Consider the following 21463-nt stretch of genomic DNA (forward strand, 5'->3'; position numbering starts at 1 on the left):
GAACTTCAACTAATCAGCTGTTCAGGCCAATTTAATTGTTGAGTGGTGCAATTATTGTAAGATTGTTTCGTTGCATCACTGTCATTGGGAATGAGGTTATAAACGAAAACATAACCTCTCTTAGAAGTTATGAGTAGTAAAACACTGTCGTAGGTAAAGTAGTGTACGGAACTCGCGTAAATAGTGTTAACGACACTCGTAGAAGTTTTTAAATTTTCGACTCGTGTCGTTAACACTATCTTTACGCAATCGTTGCGTAAACTACTTTAACCTGTTTGAATTTTTAATTATTAAGTTTACATAGGTTTTTCGTGTTTGGTTAATTAGTTTTTTCACCAAACGATTCTTATTTTGTGTTAAATAACAGGATATTCATGTTGTCATGTACATTTCTTAAAATATTTAATACTAACTGGCAGAGTGTGGTTCACAGTGTCTTGAAAGCCGACTTAGACTCAGTTGAAGCAGCCAGAAAGTTACTTAGCAATGCAAAACGTGGATGCATAAACCTTCATTTCAAAGTCTCTCTCCACTTGAAGTATTTATTACAAAGTCCCGCTTGTTTTTGTTCTTTTCAAGCTAAACTCTACTTTCTTATATTGTTTCTTTAGTAATCTTTATTTATTTGAACTGTTATTTGATAAAACGGTAAATATGATACTGTATATTCAATGCGATTAAAGTACAGTAGCTGTTTGGAGATGCCAACATTTGTGTTTTTTTCTCTCAAATTTTTATAATGGTTTTATTCATGTTTTCAATGTGTTACGATGTTTTATGAGGAAACATTTTGTAATTTGTGTCTTTGACATTTTATATGTATAGATTTATTTATACGTGCATATATCTACGTCCTTGCACGTGATAACTTAAGTAATTATCGTCCGGTTTCGATGAAATTTTGTTTAAAGGTGAAGGGTGGGATAAACTTAAATGCGTTCGCGGACCATGGGAACGGGGTTTTACGGGCGTTTTATAGAGTAAAAATGGGTTTTCTCATTTTTGACCCTCAAAGCCCAACATTTCCAAATTTCTCTCTAGACATTTTTAAAGAGCGTAAAAAACAATTTAGTATATAAAAGTGTTTTTGTACGGTTATTGATAACGGAGAAAATAAAAAAAATATTGTAACATTAAAATTCCCATGTAAAATGTTTGCTTGTTTATGGATATATTTTTATCAAACTTGCAAATTTATTTATTTTATACTAAGCTATTAATTTTTTACTAAAAACACATTTTATTATTTTGCTTGTAGCAGCAAACCTAGGTACTCGTTAAACCTTATGTTATTTAAATAGAATAAATTTAAAATCAATTCAGACAAATGGAAATTTGCTTAGTCGGCAGGTTTGCTGGGGCGGGGGCATTTCCACGTTTCTGCTGTGTTATTCACTATTGTGGTTGATTCAGTTTAATAGGGGTCTGTAACAAATGTAATTTACTTTTTTAACGCATAATAAAATTAATTGCTGCATTTGGTAAACTACAAATATAAAAGCGATATGTTAATTAACGTTTTTACTGTTATATTGAAAGAATTGTACTTCTATAGTAGTTTACAGAACGATTGCGTAAAGATAGTGTTTACAACATGAGCAGAGAAAAAAACGTCTACGGGTGTCGTTAACACTATTAACGTGAGTTGCGTACACTACTTTACCTACGGCAGTGTTTTAATTACTAAAAATCACTACCTATAACTTCTAAGAGAGGTTATGTTTTCGTTCATAACATCTCATTGCCACTGACAGTGATGCAAAGAGTCATTGTACCAAACAATAATTGCACAACTCAACAATTAAATTGATCTGAACAGCTGATTCGATGACGTTCGAATCATTACAATTTTACTTATTTTCTTTTAATCCTTGAACCTCATTGGTCCATTACCCGTGTTGTTTAGTAAAAATAAAAACAAAATTAATTAAAAACAATACTGATAAGTGAATCTTTCCAATTCCATGAACTGAACTGAAACGACTAGTTTAAAAACGGTCGTAGGTAAAATACATTATGCTAGAGATCATGTTTTCTTACATTATTAACATACATTTTTTAAAGTACAATTGTGTATATTATAATTAATATAAATATAGAAGAAGACTTAATTATCAAGGTAAATAGGTTTTTAATGAAAAAATGAGTAGGTAATTATATTTTTTACCTTGCATACTACATACTATGTAGTTAAAATTTTATCTTAGACTTGGGATATTACGAATAGACTATTATAAAATCTAGATCATAATCTGATGTATGCGAGTCATATCGAGTTATGTTGGAGTTTGTGGTACCAACTTATTGTTTAGTAGGCTAAAGTTACGAATCTTTCTATGGCATTCATAGTTTAAAAGTTGGTTATTTCCAACGACGTAAAGAATCGTTGGTTATGTCGACAATAAATAACAAGTGAACATTGAATCGCTTTACACTGGACAGAAACATGCCTTAAAATCGTATTTTTATGATTCATAGCTACAATAACTTTAAGATTAGAGTTATTTTTAATCATGTTTAATTCACGATGTTACAAAGAAGATCAAATGTTTGACAACAAATTTGGCACCACAAATGAGGTTTTAGCATAATAATAGTATAATATTTAGTATCACAAATACAGTTACGTTCCTAAATACTATTTTCTTTAAGACAATATTTAAAATAGTTATCCTGTTGAAGTTCTGCTTGTCGATATATTTTGTCTGGGGTTTAAGAGATGAAAGCTGATATCGAGTGAAAAGGTGAAGGTTGAAAATTCTACATTGACAGCTCCTCCATTTCTCTACGCTAGATATTGCATCTTGCAAAGTTCAAGGGTGGTTAGTCACAGGTAACTCCTTTTTAATGAAACTTTTAAGACTAGTAGAGCGAGAAGTTTTCCATGTAGAATGATGCTTGCGAAAAGGTACCCGTTTAAACTAATTTGTATAACAATCTGTTAAGTATGTAGTGGTGATTATGTTAAAATATTCACTATTAAATGTAGGTTTTAGCGTACTTTGTTATTTTATAAACTAATCCTAGGTTGGATACTGATGTAATGAATTGTGTAGAGTTGGAATCAGTTTTAAATATTTAATTAGACTATATTACGTTTTAAACAATCATATATATATATACACAGGTGTGTCATATATTATTGTCTTACAATACAGTATTGTGTGTATGAATTAACATTTGTTATACGAATACTTTCCACAAAAAAGGTTGGATAATAGATGTTATTTTAACAATTGAAGCTGTTCTGAACGTAACATGAACCAGCCAAATGAAACTCATTAACCCGTTCGTTTAACCTAACCTAACTAAACAATTTATTATCAGAATTGAACGAAAATATAGTTTCGGGATTAACGGTAAACGACTACAATCTGTCTCTTTGGTACCACCAACTGTTTCTGCAGCAGATTTCAAGGATCGTTTGGATTCATACGTCTTGAAAATCAAGGGCAAAAACTATAAAGTACAGTACAGGGTGTCCACATTCTGGAAAGTCAGGGATAGTCATGGAAAGTCATGGAAAAAAATTCTGGTCATTGAAAGTCATGGAAATCACCAATGATGGATGGATTTCAGGGGTCCTTTCAATTTTTTCCTAGTCAGCCGTAACCCCAACTATTGTAGCATTTTTCTGAATTTTTCACAAATATGCGACAATTCAATTTATACAGTTGTCTTAGTTTATGGGTTTTGAGTTTGTATTTAGTTCATTGTTGTACCTGTTGTACGCCATTGTTATCTGTTAATACGTATTTCAAGATTTTCTGTCTAGGCAGTATTATTTGTGTGTTAACAGTATATTATAATTTTCGAGTAAAGTTTGTGAGTCATGGAAATCAATGGTTAATGGTCATGGATACTCATGGAAAGTCAGGGAAATTAATGAAAAAATTTCTGTGGACACCCTGTTAAAGAGAAAATATTTATCCAGTTCCACGATTGCTTTCAAAGTGCAATACCGACCTGGAGTAAGAGAGGAAATTACAGATTAATTTTCAACGACAGCGAGAAACGAATTGGAAAACATCCAACAAGCAACAATCGCATTGTATTGGGGCAGCGCAGCATTATTCAAAACATTTAACCACAACAACCCATTGTGACATAGAGTAACGCGGCAGTCGTCGCTCGCCATCGAGTAATCATTTCTCTTCGCTAATGATACTTGAGATTGTTGTTTTTCTTACAGCTTTTACCAGACTTTCCACTCAAGTTTAGGATAGATTTTCCAAGTAAATTTATTATGGAAGATTAGTGTAATTTTAGTGTGAAATTTTTATTGGTTGTAATGCTTAATTTCAGTCGAAGATTTGTTAACAAAAGTACATAGGTGGTGTTGAGTTTTTTTAGGAGTTTACTATCATATCATTAATGTACTACATCGTATGTCATTTTGATGAATTAATAATCAGTATTATTTATCACTGTACATATTTATAGTATCTCTTATTTAAATAATAGTTAACAGTTCAGTGTTTCATAACTTGCTTCGCAGTACTCTTAATCAAAATATAGTAAATTACGACGCTACCAATTGTGTACTAATAGATTAGGCCCCTAAGTATTAACCTACTCAAAAAGAAAACCTGGTCAAAAGCATGGACTGCGTATATAAAGTCAATGTTGAATGTTTTATTCTGACAGTAATGCTTTTGGAAAAGTTTATAATTTGTGAACGAATTCATATCAGTTAAAGTAAAACGTATTTAAGATCAGTGGCTATACTCTTGCTTCGTACAAAGAAAAGATTCTCGATATCTGTCATTGACGATTACTCTGTAATGCTTTGACATTGTGTAAACTCTATCTCCCAAATAAAGTAATATTCTCTCTTTTTTCCAATAGTTTTTGAACTCTATCCAATAAAAGTCATTGCAGTCACGATACTTTTAACACCCTCCTGATTATATGAGTTCTCGACAGTTTTCTTAGTGGTCGGACAGGTAGTGTTACATAAGGATAGGTCAGAGCGGGGAAACCTGTCAAATACTTTACACATCACCTCCTTACGTCAACCAACCGGTGTAACATCAACACTGTTGAATATGTAAGGGTATGTGTTAAACTTGCATTGCAGTATTTGGGACTATATAGTTTAGAGGAATATGCGGGGAAACCTGTCAAATACTTTACACATCACCTCCTTACGTCAACCACCCGGTTAACATCAACACTGTTGAATATGTAAGGGTATATGTCAAACTTGCATTGCAGTATTTGGGACTATATAGTTTAGAGGGATATGCGGGGAAACCTGTCAAATACTTTACACATCACCTCCTTACGTCAACCACCCGGTTAACATCAACACTGTTGAATATGTAAGGGTATGTGTCAAACTTGCATTGCAGTGTTTAGGACTATATAGTTTAGAGGGATATGAATATGTCTCTGGACTGGAAAACTTGGAGGGTAAAAAAACATAGTATTGTTCAAAACGGTACTTTCCTGTTAAAGGGAACATTCATTATTATCGATGATTTTTTCTCGATATATCGATATTAACAAATTGAAACATCAGCTGACAACTACGCGATAAATATTCTTCAGCATCAACAAACAATAATGAAATGAAACTGTTCTAAAAAAATAACCTAACAGAACTAACCAAACTTGCTATAACATTTAAAAGTTCCGTGTTTAATTTGTACTTTCTATTATCAAACCCAAATGGAATTTTTAAATGGTCCAGCAGGTTTGGTTGGTTATGTTAGGTTAGCTTAGACTATTTTATCCTAAAAAAGATTAGTCAGTTGTTGTCAATTTGTAATGGATCGGAAAATAAAAATATCGATATATCGAGAAAAAATCGTCGATAAAAAATCATCGATAATAATGAATGTTCCCTTTAACAGGGAAGTACCTTAAAAACTTGCCAGTTGCTCGTCCCTCACTTTGAGTTAGATTTACACATATTTGAGAACCCCAAATTAGTATCTATCAGATTAAATTTAAAATACAGTATGTTAAAGTCTAATTCTTGTTGCTATATTTATTCAGGGTTTGTCAAAACGATCATTTAACAATGTCAACCTCCTGGATTTGTTTCAGAGGGGTTTTAACTACTTTTAACATTTTTAAATTGACACCGCGCACCAGAACTGTATAGTATTCCCTTATTTTGTCTCCTCATCCGAAAATCACTTTTGTAACCCCCTGCGATAACGGATTTGTTCGAAAGCCAATAATAAATTGCTGCACTCTTTTTTTACTTTTCCCCGCAACGGGAATGTGTTTCGCAAAAGATAAAGCAACTCTTGTACTACTTTTTCCGCTCCCCGACGTTATTGAATAGTAATTTAGTGACTGAATTGTTTCAGCAAGAACTTTAATATCCAAAATGCGTCGGAAGGATAAGTTTTGTCAATACGTTGTCTGACTGACAGGGTACATTAAAGAAATGAGACAGTAATCAATAGAAGACATGTTGAATGGCCGTGGCCTTATAGCACAGGTCGTTGTATGTATTGGTGTATTGGAGTCGCTTTCGCCCCTCATTGTTGTGTTTTTACAAATTTAATGCAGGGACAAGCTGCTGAAATGTTAGGTTATGTAAATGTTTAGTGGTTATGTACATGTTTGATTTCTTCACCATGTTAAGTTTGGTTGCATATTTTATGTTACTTCAAACACGAAACAGCTACGAGTATATAGCGTTGGGTCTGAATCGTCTGAAACCGTGACCTAATTAGGTCAGAACTATACATTCTGCATCTAAAACCATATTTTATAAGATAATGAGCCATAAATCATTTGAACACAATTTTACGTTGTGTGGTCTATTTCAGACCACGCCACACATAACCTAACCTAACCAACTTAACGTCACAGACTGTAATTTTCCGACGCATTGAGGATCTTGAAGCATTCCTGGCTGAAAGATTATCGGCAAGGCTTTCAATTTTGACGAAAACCAATTCGTACATCCTAAATAGTGTACTAGAGTAAAACAATAGTAGTTTACGCAACGATTGCGTAAAGACTATTAACGCGAGTTGCGTACACTACTTTACCTACGACAGTTTTTTAATTACTAACAATCTGGTTTTTAATTACTAACAATCAATACTCATAACTTCTTAGAGAGGTTATGTTTTCGTTTATTGTCATTGCCACTGAAAGTGATGCAACGACTTACTGTTTAATCAGCTGATTTCGTGGATTTACGTGATTGTAAAACTTCGTTAAATAATACGTTACCTTTTTCAGGGAATAGGTTCTGCTAGCATAATTCTTACTATAAACACTGATCAGGTACAATTGGGGAAATATAGCATTTTTTTACAACTGAATGAATATAGTGAAACAGTTAATTTACAGTTAGATCTCAGCATCGAATATTATAGAATATTATAAACAGTTTGTGCTCTCTTTTCAATCTCGTCAACTTCACTTTCACTCATTTTTAAATCAGTTTAATCTACCTTTCTTTAACTTCCACAAACTTAGGTTAAGAATACGCGAGTATCAACAGGAACAAGACTGATCAACAATTAAAATTGTCAACTGATCAGCTGATTAGTTAACGTTCGAAGCATTACAATTTTACTTATTTTATCTGAATCCTTGAACCTCATTGGTCCGTTACCCGTGTTGTTATGAGAAAAACTATGCTGTATTGAAATGAAACTATGCTGTTATGAAAGTTATCAGCTGCTGAAATGGCTACTTTAAAAACAGTCGTAGGTAAAAACTTCTACGCCACACTACATTATTTAGACGAACTTCCCACGCAAGGATTCAGTCCAGAAAACAGCTGTTTGCCGCCAGCTTATTCAAATGGGGTTTCATTGCGTGATACTGTTCTGCAATGAATTTTACCGGACACCAATCAGCTGATTATACTGTATTTGCGTTAGGCCCGTATTACACTATCATAGTTCTATGACATATATCTATTATCATATGTCTTTGATGAAAATTATTACAGTGTAATGTACCAACTATTATAATGGTTTTGAACTATGATAATATGTTCTCCTTGAGAGAACATATTATCATATATTTGATAATATAATATGTCATAGAACTATGATAGTGTAATACCGGCCTTAGCAATAATTGGTTATAAGCAAAAACATAACCTCTCTTAGAGGTTATGACTAGTGATTTTTAGTCCTTTAGTTGGTGGAAATATATAAGGATTTGTACGGATTAAGTAGTATGGCGTAAAATATCGTACGTAACTCGTCCAAAATGTGTTTACCGGACTCGTATGGTAATCCCGTACTCGACTTCGTCTCGCACGGGAACGACCACACTCGTCCGGTAAACACTTACTTTCAGGACTAGTAACGTAATATACTATTACGCCACACTACATTATTTTGACGAACTTCCCACGCAAGGATTTAGTCCAGAAAACAGCTGTTTGCCGCCAGCTTATTCAAATGGGGTTTCATTGCGTACTACTGTTCTGCAATGAGTTTTACCGGACACCAATCAGCTGATTATACTGTATTTGCGTGGCAATGAGTGGTTATAAACATAAACATAACCTCTCTTAGTAGATGTTATGACTAGTGATTTTTAGTCCTTTAGTTGGTGGAAATATATAAGGATTTGTACGGATTAAGTAGTATGGCGTAAACTATCGTACGTCACTCGTCCAAAATGTGTGTACCGGACTCGTATGGTGATCCCGTACTCGACTTCGTCTCGCAACGGGAACGACCACACTCGTCCGGTAAACACTTATTTTCGGGACTAGTAGCTGAACGTAATATACTATAACGCTACACTACACTGTAACTTACTTCCCACTCAGTCCTCAGCTGTTTAATCCACCAGCTTCATCAAATCGGGTTTCATTACGTACTACTGCACTGTAATGATCTTTTAACGGACACCAAACAACTGATTATATTTGGCAATGAGTGATTTCAAATAAAAACATAACCTCTCTTAGAGATGAGTAGAGATTGTTAGTCCTTTAGTCGGTGGGATATATAAGGATTTGTAAAGATTTTTTAAAGTTAGTTTAGAGTTGTATGTCTTAAAATATCGTACGTCACTCGTGTAATAGTTTTTTGTGCAACTAGTGAGAAAAGTGAGCAATTGACTCACTCGAGAGAAATCCTTACTCACGAGCCGTAGGCGAGTGAGGAATGGTTTCTCGAGTGAGGCAATTGTACTTTGAACTCGAGTTGCACATTATACTTTTCCTACAGTTACCATAAAACAAATAAATTGGTGAAGAAACATAACCTATTTTTACACAGAAGTGAACTTTTAACATAACATTTAATGCGAAGTGACAAATACAACAGTACAACAGCTGACCAGCTGATTTACAGCCAGTGCTGCCAACGTATTTCGCGCGCATACGACGTTGACTGCATGTTACGCGCTCACTATTTCGTGCCTTCACGATGCAAATCTGGAGTGAGACAAAGTAATTAGAGTGAGACAATGTTAACATTGTCTCACCGATGAGCGAATTGGCCACTTTGCTTTCTCAAATCAGTGAGAGAACATGTACATTGTTAGGTAACTGTAGGAAAAATGTGTTTACCGGACTCTTATGATAATCCCGCAATGGCCCCACTCGTCTGGTAAACACCTATTTTCAGTAATAGTAACGTAATATACCTGAAATATACTGTAGTAATTTGTGTACGAAAGTCAATATTGTTAACTACGTACTTAATTTACAGCACAAGGTGCTTACAAAAAGTTATTGTCATTACTTAGAAAATAGGTCAGTAAAGAACAATATCTGAGTAGCTATAAATTAGCCTGGGCTGCAATAATGTCTGGATGAAAAATGTTCAGACTCAAGACATAATCTAGAATTACTTGCTAACTAACTTACACAGTCGTTTATCACATTATGTCCAACATTTGTTGGCGATTTTAACGTAAATACTAAAGCATTTCTCTTGAACTGTTTATTCGTTTCAGTCACGATACATTCTTTATTGTCTGTACTTAAACCATAAGTGATTGGTTATCTGTTCATTTAAGCTCAGCGTAGACATAAACATATTAACGTTTTAATGATATATTCTCTTACGTGTTAATACTCAGTGGCGTGTTGGTGTATTTAGCTATTTTATTGTTAGACGTTTAATTAATCATTTGCATTTAAAACTTTAAAGTCAGCAATCTTTGTATGGTTACCAGGATTCCATTTCATAAATTTACAATACAACAGTGAATATCAGTTTAATCACGTTATTAATTTCTTTGCACATTTTACCTAGGATACTATGGCATAGGGATTGTTACATGTATTTGATTGTAATTTCCAAAGACAATATCCTACTAATATTATAAATGAGAAAGTTTGGATGTATGTATGGATGTATGTTTGTGACAAGTGAACGCGAAAAATACTGGTCGGATTGGGCTGAAATTTGGCATGATGATAGCTCACATTCCCGTTTAACATAGGCATATTCTTATTTCAAAAATCCTTTCGGGCTCCACCCCAGTGGCTCTGGAGTTTCCAATGTTAACCTTATGAGAAATGGAATTATTGAATCTTAACAGCTGTTTCAATTAAACAAGTTGGTTCTGTTCTATGATGTTCAATAGCATTAAAGTTACAAGGATTACCAACAGGGTGCAGCACTATTATTTCTTTTACATTTATGACAACAGCTAATTTGCAACCAAAAGGTGAGTGAGCGTAGCGAACGAACTTCGTCGTGTAAAAGCAATTTTGGCGTACGCAAACAATTATAAACAAATGTTTCAAGTTTTTAAAGTTGTAATAGTTAACATTTGAACTGTGAGAATGATAAACAAACTAGCGTTATTGTATTAACGTAGATTCGCAGATGCAACTGACGTTGTTTTCAATTAACTGTAATGAGTTCGGGCACCGCACGGCCAGTAATGAGTTGGTTTTCGTCCAATTATTGTTTAACAGTCTTTCGCCTGTTATCTCACATTCCAATATCGCAGTAACCAAACATAGCTGTTGTACAATTACACTAACTAATTTGTATTTTTCTGTTTCAGGTAATTACTGTGTGATATCAGTGTTGTGAGTATGTGTAAGTAATCATTTAGTACTAATCGTTAATGCTTTACCAATCCAGTGCAATAGATGAAAACTAAATTTATTGGAAAATGTACTGCATAACTGTAAAATGGTATTGAGAATTGCCTGGATTGCATTCTATTGTTAACTGCCATACAAATTTAGGCAATTTTCACTACGTTATATCAGCATTGATTTTAATAGGTCATTTTCACACTGAGCGTTGGCTCGGCCGCGCTACCAGAAGAGCTGTGGCTTGGGGTTCCGATTTGCATAGCCTCTAGTCTGATGTCACCTAGTCTGTCACCTATGTCTTGTCAGGGTTATTTCTAAGGTCTTGGTAGTGAGTGAAAAAGTCCCTCTGGTACTTCTATCTCTTAAAAAAGGACGAACAACTACGTGTTTTATGACGTTTTCGCAATTTCAAAAATATAAATAAGCTAAAGCACCTGCTCCTTTGACGTCCATGGTTAAACTGTGAGCTTGGTGGCTGCACTGGTAGCGATGCACAATAGGGCCTTAAATTGAATACAAGCTTAATTGTTCGTCCCGAGATATCATACGGTTGTAAAGGATGGAGTACGTTTATATTTTCATAAAATAATAATGTGGCTTGTCTGGAATACTTTATGCGATCAATGCCAAACAGATTATTTGTTTTTAAACCTTGGAGAATATTATTAAGAAGCTTAGGAGTAAACTTTACGATCAAGACCCTTTTAGGTTATATCAAAAAGTTCAAAAGAAGTGTTGATGCAAATTCGGTTATAATTAAGCTTAAACTGTCTAAACAAAAAAATTAATAATTTTGTGAAGTCAATTTTACAGTCTTGTTAGTGCTGTACATAACATTTTTAGCTCAGGCGTTTCCAATGATTTGAATTATTTGTCAATGTTCTTTAAATCGTAGTAATGGAAAAGCATACATTATACTACAGAAAACCGGAAAACCTAACTATATAACTAATAATAGGCAATGGAAAGTGGAATCGAGTCCATGAATAAAATAACACTTCATACTACCTCATTATGAACGATTCCAAGATTTTGTCAAGTAATAAAAAAAATACTTCATAGCAGATTTTTAAATGCCGCTTGGTCTTCTCAAAGTTGTAAGTGCAAAGTAAGTCTAAATTCCCATTAAATTGTGTTTAGATTTCAAATTTATTACATATTAAAATTTAAAACGTCCAAAACTTGGCTTGTTATTGCATTCTCAAGATACTGGATATAGTTTCGTTTGTAAATTAAAAGTTTCATCCCAATAATTGTAATCATATTTGAGGTTGGAACGAATTGTCAAGCCCGCAGAGGTAAACTAATTAAGTTAACAACTTGAGGCCTTTATGATTTACGTCTTTGAATTTGCAAACTCAATATACAGCGTGCTGCTTTTGTTACTTTTCAATAAATATTTTATTATAAGAGGATTTAAGATAAAATTAATTAAAAAAAAAATTTCGTTATGTTTTAAATAGGCCTAGTAGTTTTATTATTTAATGAAAAAAAAAAACGATACAATTTTTAAATTCAACATACCTGTAACATTGTGTACTGGCATTTGATATAAGTGGATAGTAATTTAGATATCTCTGTTACGTAAATAGTCTTTAATAATAAATAATAACTTATAAAATTGGGATTATTATTCACTACTAGCTTCTCAGCTTCCACTCTGTGAATTTCTTACAGTATTACTTTGAATAATCTATATCTGTAAAAGAGGAACCATGTACTGTATGTATGTATGTATGTGTGTGTGTGTGTATACGTTATGGACTCCGAAACCGCTCGACAGATTGTAATGAAACTTTCAGGCATTATTTAGCATCTTTCAAGGATGGTTCGAGTGAAGTTTGGTGCAGATCCGTCAAAAGGGCTCTGCCCCAGAGGGTTTTAAGTGGGCCAATGTCAGACTTTTTGATCTACAATGTTTACAAATAAATATAATTTTAAAGCAGATGTTTACTTTCACCAACTGTTTTGTAGGTTTGAATAATCACAACATTCTGTATTAGCATTAGTCATGATATGAAATAGTGCCACAGTGTTTCTACAGAGTGCAGTACAGGAAACTATTTTACTTTTGAATAAGTCCAAATGTATTAAACCCCAATCGCAGCACACCTGTGCACTCAACAACGTTTAAAATCTCCAATGTTAAATATTAAAAACATAAAAACCACTACTTTTATCAAAGTATTATAAACAATAAAAGGGATGACCATGCCTTATTATTTTTATCTTTCGTTCTATACCCACACAATATAACATAAATTATTAAGTGAATAATAATCGTGCGTACTATCTCGGATATTCAAATACCTCTCAATTTTTAACTAACCCACCACATTACTGTCATTAAAAGAAGGAACTCCAATAATACTAATGCGAAACTTAAATCCACCGAAGCTGTGCAACGTTACCAGACTAACGATTAAAAAAATAACGTAAAAATTGATTAAAGCAAAAATTGTCAGTGGTAGGTTTAAGGGAGAAATAGTCTTAATCCCAAGAATACTGATGATATCATCCGAATTACCCTCTGAATTTAATCAACTAAAATTTCCTTAGTGTCTTGCTTTTGCAATCACCATTATAAGGCACTAGGGCAATCCCTGACTCGTCTGTTTAAATGAAGAAAAAAACATGCTTTTCACACAGACAAATGTATTTTGTTAGCGCAGCAACGCGCGCCGGGTAACTGCTAGTTATTATTATATACAAAGTATTTAGTTACGGGTTCGTTAAGCGCATCTTGCGAGAAACACTCATAGTTTGTGTTTTCATTAACTTTGTCGGGAATAGTTTATGAAATTGTTAAACTTCATTGCACTTGTTATTGCTTTGGAGATTATTTACTTGTATTGTGAGCTATTCCATATAAATTGTATTAATTTCAAGGCTCACTGTTAATTTCTTCTAAAGGCCGTAATACGAAAAATGTGATTTTTCTTTACATCTAGTAGCCTAAATTTGGTTAAAGATCGACAAAATGAATGAATCAGCAATGCATATGTGGGAATTTAGAGCAGGCCCAAGAATAAGCTAAAGATCAGTGGTAAAGTCGTTGAAACAATGTGTTGAAGACACAAAAAAAGTTGCGTTTTAGATGACAAGCTTACCATGAAATTCCATTAACGCCAGTCTTTCTTCGCCCATCTTCGCCTACAAATGCCTACCCTGGTGCTTCGGCGGCGTACAAATCTGTCATCAAGAATTTGCTGTCAACATTTTATGTTTGAATCTTAGATTTTTTGATTTTAATTTTATAGTTGGCAGCTAGTCGGACAAAGACAGCCGGATTCGAGATCAATAGCAAGAATTTTCATTTCATTTCGCAACTACTCTTACCCACTCTTACCTACCTATTATCTGCCTTTTGAACACGTACCCTACCCATAGACGGATAGCGAATGTTATAAAATAAAATGAGAAATCAGCATGCTTTTGCGTCATAAGCATTTATTCTTATACCTCCGAAGATATATAGGGCCCTTCAACCACTTTTGTTTGAAGGCTGATATTGATTAAGAACCAAATTGTGTTTGTTTCTTATTTCCCTCAGCACACGCTAAGCTACAGCGGTGCACTGCAAGAGACGGGGTTGGAGGGGTGGGGAGAGGGGTTACTGTCACAATAATTGGGTGTCACTTTGAGAACTTTCCAACCGTAGCAAACCTTTCGGAATACAAACTTGCTGCCTTTTCGAGTATCTCTTGCAACTTTACCAAACTGTTAAACATAGTTTAGCTTTTACATTTATGTTTATGTTGCCATTAACTTGTGTACGAATACAAAAATACATAAGGTTGTTTGTCAAAAGGATTGGAAATTTCCGTGTTACTGAACAAACATTTTTCCTAAAAAAACGGACATTTCCGTGTTACATACAAAAATTCAGGATATATTTTTGCAAATCTTGTAGTTTTATTTAGAAAAAATCTTGCAGCAAAACTTGGTTAATTTTATTGAAATTTAAATATTTACCTCTAAAAGGAACTGTAGCAGTATCTGTAGTGACTAGGGAGGGTTTAAAGCAAGGGTAGTCCTAGACAAGTGGTGGAAATTTAAATGTTGTGTTTGGAAGTATAATTTATATTTTATGGAAGTATATATAAGTTTATACAGTAAACCAAACAATGTTTAGAATTATCCATCGTTTGAAAGGAATTCCTACCACGTTTATCTGTAATCGTAAACCTTTATCAAAAACTACTCTAGTAAAAAATAAATGATGTTTTGTACCATTGAAGGTTTGAAGGAATTACGTATAATCCGATTTATAGTTTTGGGCGTTATACGAGTTACTCACTATGAAACCCATAGTCAATCCCTCCTTTCTACTCTTTGATGGTTCTTCCTGCTTGATAGAAGTGGTATACACTTTTATATTTTATATTTTATTTGAGCTTAATTAATTTCGTGTTTATTTCAACGACTAAAGAAAAACATAAAAAATAATATATTCGCCAACGATTTTAGAATCCTTATCTATACTCAATCATACACACAGAATTGTATTGATGTAGGATGATAAACTAATTTTCCATCGAAGAGACTAATGGCTAACGGCAAGTGAACGGTGCCATTGATGTTTGATGTTCGGTGTTACAATATTAAGCCACACAAAGCCGTTTGTTCTGCAATGCGACGCCTCATTCGACCCGTTAGACCCGGCTTGTGGTTAATGGCTTGCGAAACGGCGGGAAATCGATGTACAATATTCACAGATACGAACATGGCAATATGTATTTCATGCGGTATATCTGTGATTTATAGAATATTCTGTTTGGTGGAGTGTCACGGAAATATTGTGTTATTTATTTTATATATAAAATATTCCCAACAAAATAAAATCATACCTTCATTTTGATATCAGAAATTAACAAACGTTTCACATTAAATATATTTTGATGAAATATACACACATGTATCATTAACTAATAATAGCGCTGAAACTTTTCACACCTGTGTGAAAATAGTGTGAAGCAGTTACAGCAGTAAGAGCTTACAATGGCAATATCACCGACGTACTAGTCGTATATCACTAGTTGTGGCAACAGCAACAGCCAGTGTAAATTATAATATCAATCCTTGGCAATGTTGCGATTTAATGATGACACAATGAGTTGTGTGAAGCAGATAGTTTTGTGACATAATCAATATTACTTGAATAATAATCTCAACAATTCACTAGATACAATACAGTCTTGCAAGAATGCAATATGCTGCAGCTGACGTATTCTGTCAGGGATAATGATTACTTATGATTATACGACCTCGCCTGTCAGGTGTATGACTCGTATTTAGTGTTTGGGGATGACAATTTAGAGTGTGACGTGGTAAAATTAGTGCAGGTAAGAGAATAGTTCAGAATTATCTTATCTGTTGGTGTCCAAAACAGGCTAAATCAGCTAGTTTCTCGGATACAATTCAAGACTAAGTTTATTAGCTCACCGCCATAGGCTTGCCTTTGTTAGGCATGCTCAATGTCTCACAGGCTAAATAAGTCCCAATTGACGTTATCCACGCTAGAGTCTGGGCTTTTAAATGCGGTAGTATAAAGGAGTTGGATTTATTTAGAGGTTTGGTTTATCAGACTAGCATTGTTAGCTGTTAGTTTATTGCCTTAGCGATAGTGTTACCTTTCGGATGTTAAGGTGGAGGTTTCTTAAACTTCGTATTTATTGCCTCAAGCTTGAAACTTGACTACTACGATACTTTTACAAGAGTAGTGAGATACAAATTGACGAAGGTATACCTACTTCATTTGTTTAGAAAACGAACGTTTTGTTATTTAAAGTTTAATGTATTCAGGTTGATAGTGTAAAAAGATTGTGTGATCTACAATTTGTGGTCGACAATTACGTGAAGATAAAACGAACACGATAATTATGATATATTAAATTCGACAATAAAATACTTACGATATAGGCTACTCAACAGAAGCTGTGTGTCGTAATTTTCACAAACAACGATTGCTGGGTCAGCAATATCCACCCTTCTTGTTAAACTTCTAACAAATAATTCGTATAAATACAGGGTTTCCATAACATAATGGTGGGGTTTAATTGTGAAATAAAAAGAAAACGAGAAAAGATTAAAAAATATTTATTTTGTTGAATTCCTGACATCAAAAAGATTTTATACATAGCCAATAAACTTCAACATGTCCACCATTTTTTGCCGTCCAGACAATGATCTATTTCAGCCCACACGTTGTGCATTTATCTTGTTAAAATGAAAACTGCATCTCTGATTCAATTAGATGGGCCAAATTTCTATTTTCGGAGGATAAACTATGTTTTTGACATGTCCTAAATGCCCGTTTTACTAGGGTCGTTGACTTAAGTTCACTTAAATAACATCACACACTTAGCCTTTTCTTGACGGAAAACATGTTTGTAAAGAAAATACAACTTTAAGTTTATTTAAAAGAATAAGTAGGTTTTCGATTACCACAACAATCAGCACAGCTGTTTTAATTAAATGTAAACAAAACTGTTTGAGCTACCGGATGCTGGGGTACCAATATGAAATATTTAATTATAATAGTTTCACAGAAAGTTAAAACCTCACCATTATTTTATGAAAACCCTGCACTATTTTCCGTTTTATATTTGGTATACTTTTTCCTATCCTAAAAGAATGTAGATCGTTCAAATAATGTATATAAATCATTCGAGAAAATAATTTGAAAAACTGTTTGGGTTGCATTGTGAATAGGTAAATATTATTACTACCAATCTAAATGAATCTTGTATATTTTTTCCATCTCGTATAATATATATTTGTAACAATTCGTCCTTCGTAAATATTCCTACTCAAAACGTTCAATTTACAATAAAATTGAGATTTTAAATGATTTCCCGTTTGGAAATGTCAAAAGTCACAACAAAGAATGGAAAATCTATATCTCGTTTCCAGGTAATTGGTTTATTTAATAAACCAGTTACCGTCTGCCTGAAGGTAATAGGAACATTGCAATGTTGTGTTTTAGACGGATTACATCACTGGGGATGAGAGATACTGTGGGGGTGGTAAGGGGGAGGGGGGGGGGGCTGGGAGTAAATTACATCAAGACACCCTTCGATGGACTGTTTAACAAGATATGCCTCCAGCTGTTTATTGTGTATCAGGGTTCATTGTTGCCAACATTGACATTGATTAAATTTTTGCCATAAAAAATCTTTACACTTCTGACACTAAATAATTTATTTTAGTCAAAAAACTGCTTATTAAAAACAACTATTTACAACATAATTATACATTATACACAACAATAAAATCACTATATTTGTGTAAATTTAATTGTTAAGGGCTGTATCACCACAAACTGTATAATATAAGAAATTATAGTAATGTGTTTTGGTAGCGCTAACGTTTTCTTTGGTTATTTATAACTGTTAAATGTTTTTACGACCACTCACCAAGGAAAAAACACTCACTCCCTTACAGATTATTAATCAATACAAAGTCTTTTTTAATTAATTGTTATCACCCATATGGGTCCTGTAGCTGATTAGCTGAAATGATTGAATAAAACGCCTTTTTTGTATTCATTGTTATCATCTATATGGGCCCTGTAGCTGATCAGCTGAAAATGATTGAATACAAAGCCTTTTTTGTTTTCATTGTTATCATCCATATGGGCCCTTTAGCTGATTAGCTGAAAATGATTGAATAAAACGCCTTTTTTATATTCATTGTTATCATCCATATGGGCCCTGTAGCTGATCAGCTGAAAATAATTGAATACAAAGCCTTTTTATTTGTATTCATTGTTATCATCTATATGGGCCCTGTAGCTGATCAGCTGAAAATGATTGATTACAAAGCCTTTTTTGTATTCATTGTTATCATCTATATGGGCCCTGTAGCTGATCAGCTGAAAATGATTGATTACGAAGCCTTTTTTGTATTCATTGTTATCATCTATATGGGCCCTGTAGCTGATCAGCTGAAAATGATTGATTACGAAGCCTTTTTTGTATTCATTGTTATCATCTATATGGGCCCTGTAGCTGATCAGCTGAAAATGATTGATTACAAAGCCTTTTTTTTTGTATTCATTGTTATCATCTATATGGGCCCTGTAGCTGATCAGCTGAAAATGATTGATTACGAAGCCTTTTTTTTTGTATTCATTGTTATCATCTATATGGGCCCTGTAGCTGATCAGCTGAAAATGATTGATTACAAAGCCTTTTTTGTATTCATTGTTATCATCTATATGGGCCCTGTAGCTGATCAGCTGAAAATGATTGATTACGAAGCCTTTTTTGTATTCATTGTTATCATCTATATGGGCCCTGTAGCTGATCAGCTGAAAATGATTGATTACGAAGCCTTTTTTGTATTCATTGTTATCATCTATATGGGCCCTGTAGCTGATCAGCTGAAAATGATTGATTACAAAGCCTTTTTTTGTATTCATTGTTATCATCTATATGGGCCCTGTAGCTGATCAGCTGAAAATGATTGATTACAAAGCCTTTTTTGTATTCATTGTTATCATCTATATGGGCCCTGTAGCTGATCAGCTGAAAATGATTGATTACGAAGCCTTTTTTTTTGTATTCATTGTTATCATCCATGTGGTCCCTGTAGCTGATCAGCTGAAAATGATTGTATAATGATTCCTTCTTTACTTTTTTTACTAAACATGCATTGATCTATAGTTTAGTTTTCTACCTATTAGTATACGTAGAATATGATTTTATTTTTGCTGATTATTGTTAGTTTGCTAATGATAACATTATTGCAAAGAATTATAAAAAACGCACCATTTAACATTTTGTATTACCACTTTGATGGAAACAAATTAAAAAAAATAATTCCTATAAGATTATTGTAGTAAATTAAATTAAACTGGGTGTAAAGAATACAATGATTTTATAGTCAATAAGAAAAGCACTAAAACCTCTCAACTAAATGCCCCAAAATTCAATGGCGGCTGTCTATTAAATCCTCACGATACAAAATTATCCCTTATTAATGACATTTTCTAGAGAAGCCTATTGGTCGTCTAGTTCAAAACAGTCTATAGAAAGTGAGATGAAACATTTTGCCGCCTGGTACATTGGAGACGGATTGCATGATGCAAGCCCAATGTGGGATATCACGGCGAGAATGTTGTTTTGAAGGGCTTCGTGGCGAAATGGGCCCCAAACCCGTGAAAAGAGAACCTTCCCATCCACGGTTACGTCACTGATCATCTCACTGTAGGGGCTTCACCACTGTGATTTGTATACCGGTAGTGACTTATACAGGGTGTCCCGGAACTCTCTACCAATATTTTAGGGCATTACTCCTAGGTAAGAAACATACCTAAATATCATATTTAAATTGTCCGGAAGTCCTTAGTTACTCACACAGCCGCAATTTTTTTTTAGTGATTATTTTTTCTAAAGAATGGTTAAACATACGAAATGGAAACTTTGCACAAACATTTATGACAACTAGACAAAGCTACCAAAAAATTATCACGATTTTTCAAATTCATAAAACAAAATGGTGGCCATTTAAAATTTTTGTAAAATCAATGGTTTTTGAATTATTTGAGAAAGAATAATTTTAAATGGCCGCCATTTTGTTTTAAGAATTTGAAAAATCTTCATAATTTTTTTGTAGCTTTGTCTAGTTGTCATAAATGTTTGTGCAAAGTTTCCATTTCGTATGTTTAACCATTCTTTAGAAAAAAATTAATAACTGAAAAAACAAAATGGCGGCTGTGTGAGTAACTAAGGACTTCCGGACAATTTAAATATGATATTTAGGTACGTTTCTTACTCAGGATCAATGCCATAAAATATTGGTAGGGAGTTCCGGGACACCCTATATACAGAGAAAGGCAAAAGTCGACATTCGGTAGCCAAAAGGTTAATTTGTTGTGGACAGTTCCTATCACGTTTTCTCAACTCTTTCATGCCGTCCGTTAACGGCCACAACTGAAAAGAGGCTGGAGTACTGAATTTCTTTGCTGATCTTTAACCAAGAAGTTTAAAGATGTTCGTTGGTTCACAACCTTGAGAACACGGGGGCTCACAATATTTGAAACCAATGCTGAAAGCAGTCAAACGAAAAGTATCAAAACATAATATCTGAGATAAACCAAAACAAGTTCACCACCACCGCCGACCTAAAACATTGCCCCACATTATCACCTAATTTTATATTTTTTATAAACTGTATAATTAATGCAATAACGGGTTTCTCTATTACATCCCTGTTCCAGCCGTTGATCTTTACGATTGAGTTGTCATTTTAAAGTTATGATCTAGCGGAGTGCGAATGGTGACTAAAAAAGTAATGCAGTATATTTTAGGACTTTGCTCCTTGGTGTTTTTATTACTAGAGTTTCCATTCAATGATCCATTGATACTGACCAGCATTTTATAACGGTTTGAATGTTAATTGTAATTCAACAGCTGATCTATCAATTGAATGTTTTAACCGCCGTCAAAT

The 21463-nt window shown here is 33.7% G+C and overlaps 1 protein-coding gene across 5 annotated transcripts in view; it reads left to right on the forward strand.

Moving 5' to 3' along the window:
- The window catches only part of LOC128988883 (kinesin-like protein KIF13A), a 186735-nt gene that overhangs the window by 60819 nt on the left and 104453 nt on the right, over positions 1–21463 (forward strand). The gene's annotated exons all lie outside the window — the stretch shown is intronic.

This window comes from Macrosteles quadrilineatus, unplaced genomic scaffold (genome assembly GCF_028750875.1).
Source record: "Macrosteles quadrilineatus isolate MER2022 unplaced genomic scaffold, UCM_ALF_1.0 Scaffold_3__2_contigs__length_128488019, whole genome shotgun sequence".
Classification (NCBI taxonomy): domain Eukaryota; kingdom Metazoa; phylum Arthropoda; class Insecta; order Hemiptera; family Cicadellidae; genus Macrosteles; species Macrosteles quadrilineatus.